Consider the following 7,344-nt stretch of genomic DNA (forward strand, 5'->3'; position numbering starts at 1 on the left):
CCCAGAAGTGGGAACCCCCTCACAAGACCCCCCCAAACCCCAAAGACCCCCAGAAAGTCCCCCCACAGGTTTCCATAAATGCTGTTGTGAGAGAGAAAGACAGTCAATCCTCCCATTGAAGCAGCAAGATCTCAAATTGAGTGATGCCCCACCAGATGCCAGTCAGCATGTGAATTGAAGGAGGGTCACTGCCCCCCCCCCCATCATCTGCTCCAGCAGGCCCTCCGTGCCACTGCCACTGCTCCCAGCGGCAGAGCTTGGGCTGCGGCTTCTGCATTGTATCCTTTCCATGCCCCTGCCAGAAACAGAGATCCCCCAAAAGCCACCCCATAGGGTCACATGCACGCTATGGGCTGCAGGTGAAACATCTGCTCCCTCCCCCATAACCATTGCAGCGACGGTGGGAAACTCACCCATGACACCCTCCAAAGCCACAGAGACCCCCAACCCTCTCCCCCTGCAGGGTCCCATGCAACCTTGGGGGAAGTGGGTAAAACACATATGGCTCTTTGGAGTCAGAGCTTTCCCTGTATGGGAAGTTTCATAACTTCCCTGGGCAGACTATTCCACTGCCTCACTTCTCTAGCAGTGAAGAAGTTCCTCCTGATATCCAACCTAAAGCTACTGGGCTGTAATTTCAAGCCATTGCACAATGTCCAGCTCTCTGTAGCAAGACAGTTAAGGTATTTTCCCACTTCTTGGTTACTGTCCTTCAGATATTTGAACACTGGTTTTGCTTCTCTTAATCAGCCCTTCCATAAGCTGAACATGTCTATATCCTTCAACCTCTCCAAGTACAAATAGCTTTCCAAGCCCCTTACCATTACTGTTGCCTGCCTTTACACCCTTTTTCTCTTCTCCACATCCTTTTTGAACGGTGGAACCCAGCAATGCACACAATGCTGTAGATGGGACCTACCAGTGCTGAGTAAAGAGGCACTAGCACCTAATGCTTCTACTTTAGAAGCTGGATAAGCGACCGTATAGCCGAGGGAAATGTTTCAGTTTAGATATTATAAGGGTCTGTATGAGATGAACATTATACATCAAAGGCCAGCCCTAATCCAAGCACACACTACCTTTGCATCTCCGTGACAAAAAAGGGCTGTCATAGGGTGTGAAGCAATAACACTGAAATGCCACCAGAGCATCCTTCTCTCTTCCTGGGCCATCCGTGAGCAGCACTGTCAGCCCTATTTCTTATGGTATGATTACAACTGAACACCAAGCTCTCTCCACATCGTGTTTTATCATTTGGTTCTGAATTGACACGGCTTCTTAACCCAGCTCAGCTACCATCTCAGTAGAGAGGAGCTTGTACCATCCCTCAGTTCCTTCTTCACTGTGTCACTTTTCTACTTGGGTTGCAAACTCTTTTAGGGAGGCACTGTTTCTTACGGCCTTCATGCCACACTCACCTGCTCACAGAGTGCATTTAGCCTGCTGCAGCAGGAGCAAATACACTTAGTTTTGGAGATGGAGATCTTGTTTCTTATCATACTGACCTTTCTGACCCCTTCTGGGCTAATTTAGGATTATAAGCTTTGGTTGGTTGGTTCAGTCCTGACCTAAATTGAAATGTTTTCCTAGATATAAAACAAATTCTGTGGGTTAACAACTGGGTTACCTACTTGCCTTTACACTCCTTACAGATATTCTTCTGGAACACAAACAAGCAAAGGTGAATAAATTGAACTGGTTTATGATGACTGTATTCATTTGCAGTACTGATATTGTCTAGAACTGGTTAACATTTAAGGCTACAGGTAATTTTTTCTACTGATTTTTTTTTTTACAGAAAATTGAATTTTCAGCTAAAAAAAACCTCGCTGCAGATTCTTCTCAGAAAAAGTGTGATTTTTTTTCCAAAGCTTAATGAAATAAAAATTATAAGCAGTGCTTGTTTTAGCTTGTATTTTGCATTTTCCATGTCCATTGAAAATCTGCAGTGAAAGTATATATATACAAAAATATCCCTTGCATAAAATATCAATTTTTCATTTTATATGTGTAAATACATGCCCCCCACACACATACACTGTATATTTTCTATATTTTTAATGAAAAACTGAAATGTTCTGCAGAGACTATTTTTTTCTCAACAAATTCAAATATTTAATTAAATAAATACTAGGAATCTCAATGATTATAGACTGCAATTATATAAATAATCTCTAATTAAATCTCTGTATTAATACCAGACCATATATTTAATAGAAATAATGAACTTACTGAGATGATTCTTGTGGACATTTTCTTCAACCTCTGATGCATTTGAGACTCATGTGCCAGGATTATTTACTCATAATACATCTGTTGATATATCTTATCTCTCTTTCCCTGAAAGCTGTAGGAACTGGAGGACAAGGCCAAAGATACCTTGTCAGCCCACAGTCACTCAGAGATTGAGCTGCTAGAATTGTATAAATCTGATTTATTTCTTCAGATGGACTAGTTTTTCTAGCTGACATGGCCCAAATTTTTAAAGCAGAAGCTAAGCAATTTATCCACGTTTCTTCGTTTAGGACTCATGGGATGCAGTCCCTGGAGCCCTGCACTGCTCAGAAGCACAGGGCAACAGGTAGATATTTCTGTAGATTTTGAAGTGAAGAGGACCCAGGTAATTCTGTACTCTTACCTCCAGATTTCACCCAGAGATGAACAGCAAGCCACTGGGTCCAGCCTGTTGTTTTATGTGGGCCATAATGATAACAGGATTTAGCCACCAAAGGTGCATGGAGGTGCCCAGTTGCATTTAAGAAAGTTCCTAAGTGAACTGGCTGGCTCATTGTTATCATATACATATAGCGATTTATATATTATTGTTTTATTTTTAATATTTTTTTTCTAGATTTGTGTCCTGCTCTATCAGAGTAGGGGAGGGGGGCAGAGGGGGAATTGAGGCTGCACCTGGGGTTTGAACTGTGAATGCAGTGAGAACCCAGTCCTGTCAGCCACTCACTTTGCATTAACCAGGTGCTAATAAGAAGCAGCTGGACAACGTCCCAGGACTTCCTCATTCCATCAACCCCATGAACAGAAAGTTCTTACTCCAAAGAGCTTCATATGGGGAGAAGAGGTGCTGGGGAGTCTCAGGGGCATGGAGGGGCACAGAGCAGAGCCAGGGCAGAAGCTTTAGCCCTAGCCAGAGCTCATGGAGCACTCTGCTGGAGCATTTATGGGAGGGTAGTGCTCCAACAATCCACATGCTGCCTACAGTCTGGGGAGGGCTTCAGGGAGGTCTCATGGGGGAGGGGTTTCCCCCCTTACTGTGATGGGTGGTATGAGTGTTGAAACCTGCTTCCCCCAAGGGTGCACAGAACCCTGGGTGGGGGTCTTTTGGAACCCAGTTTGATCTGGTGGGCAGGGGTTTGGGGGGGCTACAGGGATATTGGAGGTTTCCCCTTTTCTGGAGGAAGGTGTGACATGGCCATGTAGTGATAGTGGGGCATGGGTGTATTTCTCGCTGTTCCTGCTTCTGGGTGTAGGGGAACCTGGGGGTGAGCCTGCCAGTGTTGTGGTGGGCTGGCTGCATGGGGTCTCAGGTGGCTGACCTCTTTTTGGGGGTGATTGGTGGGGGGGGTAATGGGGTAGGAAAGGAGTGTGCCCACTTGCACATTAAGGGGTACAGTATGCCAGTTGGTCCTCACTGTGAGAGCACCCCCTCTTCCCCTTCCTCTGGCTCTGGGAAGTAGATTGGAGAACAGAGAAGCCCTTTCTTATCTCTGGGTGCAGAACTCTTTAGGGGTTCCTGGCCCATGGGGTGTGGGGAAAGTCTTGTCTTCCACATCAGGAGTCCCACTTTCCCATGTCCACCCATCTGCAGATGTGATTTCTGGGATAGCACAGTGCATAGAATGTCATCTACACCCCTTGTCTACACTGCTCGCTCACTGCCTCCCTCCTTCACTTTCTCCATGGAGCGTGTTGCGAAAATTATAAAAAGAAAGATTGACCAAGTTGATTTCAATTCTGTTCCTTTACTTTTTCTTCATAACAAAGGAGATGCCACAGACCACTCACTCATTCACTTGCTTGTTCACTTGCTTGAACAGTGCAATGAGATTATGCGGTATCTAGCGCACCTCCTGCCACCTACTTCACAGAACTACAGCAAGGCATAAAATGTGCATGAATCTATGGTATGTATATTCATTTTTAAAGAACTTAACCTAAAGAACCTTAAAGAAAGTACTGAAGTTTGAGCATCCTTGTATATGCCTCCCCTGCATGTGTATAGACGCCCAAAGAATCATAGCAAATGATGGTTGGAAGGGACTTCCAGATGTCATCTACTCCAACCCCCCCCAGTAAAGCAGGCCCCTTCCTAGCCACATCATTCCACCCAAGGCTTTCTCTAGTCAGGTCTTAAAAACCTCCAAGGATGGAGAGTCCACAACATGTCTGGGTAACCTGTTCCAGTGTTTTACTACCCTCCTAGTGTTGGCTACAAATGACCAACTCCCAGGATCCTTAAAATTCTGGTTTATTAGATGGTATGTGCAAAATTGATAGAGTAAAAAATCATGAATGCAAACCTTCAAATTATGAGGGGTACTGTCGCTTAAATGCCCCCCCACACACACACACACGCGCGCACACATGTGTGGCAACTGCAATAGAGCACTGGTGTCAGGTATACCTATCCTATGCATTGGAGTCTGCCATCAACGGCCAGTCAAGGTTTCCTCCAAGTGGTATTGTTTCCAGAAGGGGTGGATGGCTGGTCCTTCTGGCTAGATGGGTAGATTGCTGGTCAGGTCAAGAGGGCATCAGCAAAGGTCACTCTTCACTGTCTCTTATCCTTTTCTGGCAGACTTCTGTGCTCTCCCCAGTTTTCAGTTTTGCCCATGGGGGAAAAAGACAGGAAGGGGCTGCAGGGTAGATATGGCAGAGTGCAGAGGCAGTAGGGGGTTCAGGGGGCAAGCAGGAGCTGCAGTTATGGCCATGACCTTTGGTAGAGGTTGCAGCCCAAGGTGCAGTGGCTGCCAACCCACTCATTACTACTCTCCTACCCGATTGTAAGACAAGGGGCATTCTCCTCCATGTTAAATGGGGGAGAGGACCTTGTCTTAGAATCAAGTAGATATGATACCTCCCAGAGCCGTCAGGTGGTGAACTTCCATAAAGTCAAATCTTTTTTATTTATTTCCTTAGGGTGATAAGAGAGCAGATATTCCAAATCAAGGCCTCAGTAAAGTATGATAAGAATATATAAAGAATACATTGACTTGATTCACCAAAATGGCAGCAATACTTCTACTATAATGAATCCTTGCCTCCATTATAACAACTTTACTTTAACAAGCAGCCCATATCTTTCCCCATCAATCTGGGGGGGAAAAAATCCAGAGTCAGCTCTAAACTGCTCTTCCTTTAACCAGCCACTGGACTTTCTGTCCTCCAGCCGTGCAAAATTCTCCACTTTCCATGCATCATTGGTTTCCTTGAATAACTCCAAGCAGTGACAGCCTTGCTGCATAACCCCATACTGTCTTCTGATGGGGGTGGGGTGGCTGAGAGCACATCACTCCAGTGCTCCAGTCTCCAATGGTATTATCTTTCCAAGTGCAATTAAAGGTGCTGGCCTTGGCCTGTAAAGCCCTAAATGACTTTGGTCCTACACACCTAAGGGACTGTCTCATTTAAGTTTCATCATGATCCCTAATGTCAGCCAAGAATAACCTTTTGCAAGTAACATCCAAGTTCACTTTGCCAAAACACAGGGAAGGCTGTTCTCAGCTTGGAGCTCCTGATCTCTTGAGGTCTACCAGAGCCTGAGGGTAAGACCTTTTTATTTAAGAAGGCTTTTGGTAGGTGGGGTTAAGCTTTGGTTATTTGGGGGGTAATTGTTTATTATAGTTTTACTGTGCTATCTTTTTTGTGATTTTTTTCGGTAATCTTCTCTCAGCCTTTCTGCAGAGGGCAGCATACAAATCAAATAAATCCATGAATAAATAAATAAAAATTAGTTGGGTGGATATTATTATTACTGGTATATGACATGAACCAATATGAATGCCACTAATTATAATGGAAGAAAGCTAAGTATTTTTTAAGGTAAACACCTGACTTTATATAGTATGCTCCAATCATTTCATATGGTCACACCAACAAACAAGTATAGATATACAGTTCAATCATTAAATACAGGTGGATATCTTTACTTCTTGAATAACCTGAAAACAAGCAGTTTTCCTAAGGCAACTTTTATATCATTGTTCCTCATGCTGTAGATGATAGTATTAAGTATTGGAGGTATCATAGAATAAAACACATCTGCTATGAAATCCAGAACTGATGAAGAGCTGGAAATAGGCTTTAGATAGGCAGAGGAGCCAGTTAAAAGGAATAAGGAGATTACTAGGATGTGAGGAATGCAGGTGGAAAAAGCTTTATTCAGGCCTTTTTTCAAATGGGATTCTGAGCACGGTTTTGAAGATCTGAACATATGACATACAGACAAAAAGAAAGCAGGTTAATGCTAAGAAGACACTAAAAATAAGAATCCCGGATTCACTGGTGTATGAATCAGAGCAGGAGAGCTGGAGTAGCTGGGGGTCATCACAGAAGAACTGGCTGATGATGTTGGAGTGGCAGAAGGGTAACCGGAAAGTATTACCAATGCACAGTACAGAGTTAAGAATGACAATGACCCACCCAATAGTTTCCATTTGGAAACAGGCTCTCATGCTCATAATGGTTTTATAATACAATGGTTTGCAGATGGCAACATATCTGTCATACGCCATAATAGTGAGGGAGGAAAAGGTGGCTGTAGTGAAGAAGAGAAAGAGAAATCTTGAGAAACACATCCAGAATAGGAAATTGAGCTGGTGTTCAACAGCAAATGCATCACAGATTTGGGAAGAGTGAAGAGATGATTCCAAGGTCTAGGATGGACAAATTTATGAGGGAGAAGTGCATGGGAGCGTGAAGGTGGTAGTCAATGGCTATAGCCATAATAACCAGGAGAGTCCCCATCAGAGCTGCCAGGTATCCTATTAGAAAGATGGCAAAGTGTAAGATCTGTAGCTCTTGACTCTCAGAGAATTCCTGGAGGAGGAACTCAGTCATGGTGGTTTGGTTGGACATGGTCTTTCTCAGTGCACTGTAAAATGCCTGTGGATGGAAGAATTAAGGAGCAGGTCAGGGTGAGAATAACAAATGGCAATCTGATTCTCCTATAAAGACCGCATGTCTTTAGTTAAAAAGGTACACACACATGCACACACACAAATAAAAAATTTGGTCAGAATTCATCTTTAAGGAAATATAAAGTTTCAGAATACATGGCATTTTACACAGATGATGCTCAGTTGCAGCACTTTGCTTTTTTTTTTT

At 43.8% G+C, this 7,344-nt stretch overlaps 1 pseudogene; it reads right to left on the bottom strand.

Annotated features, from left to right (window-relative positions):
* Positions 1-6,163: 6,163 nt before the first annotated feature.
* LOC109298882 lies at positions 6,164-7,095 on the bottom strand (annotated as a pseudogene).
* Positions 7,096-7,344: the final 249 nt, after the last annotated feature.

This window comes from Gavialis gangeticus, unplaced genomic scaffold (genome assembly GCF_001723915.1).
Source record: "Gavialis gangeticus isolate Ggan-Ray unplaced genomic scaffold, GavGan_comp1, whole genome shotgun sequence".
Lineage (NCBI taxonomy): Eukaryota > Metazoa > Chordata > Crocodylia > Gavialidae > Gavialis > Gavialis gangeticus.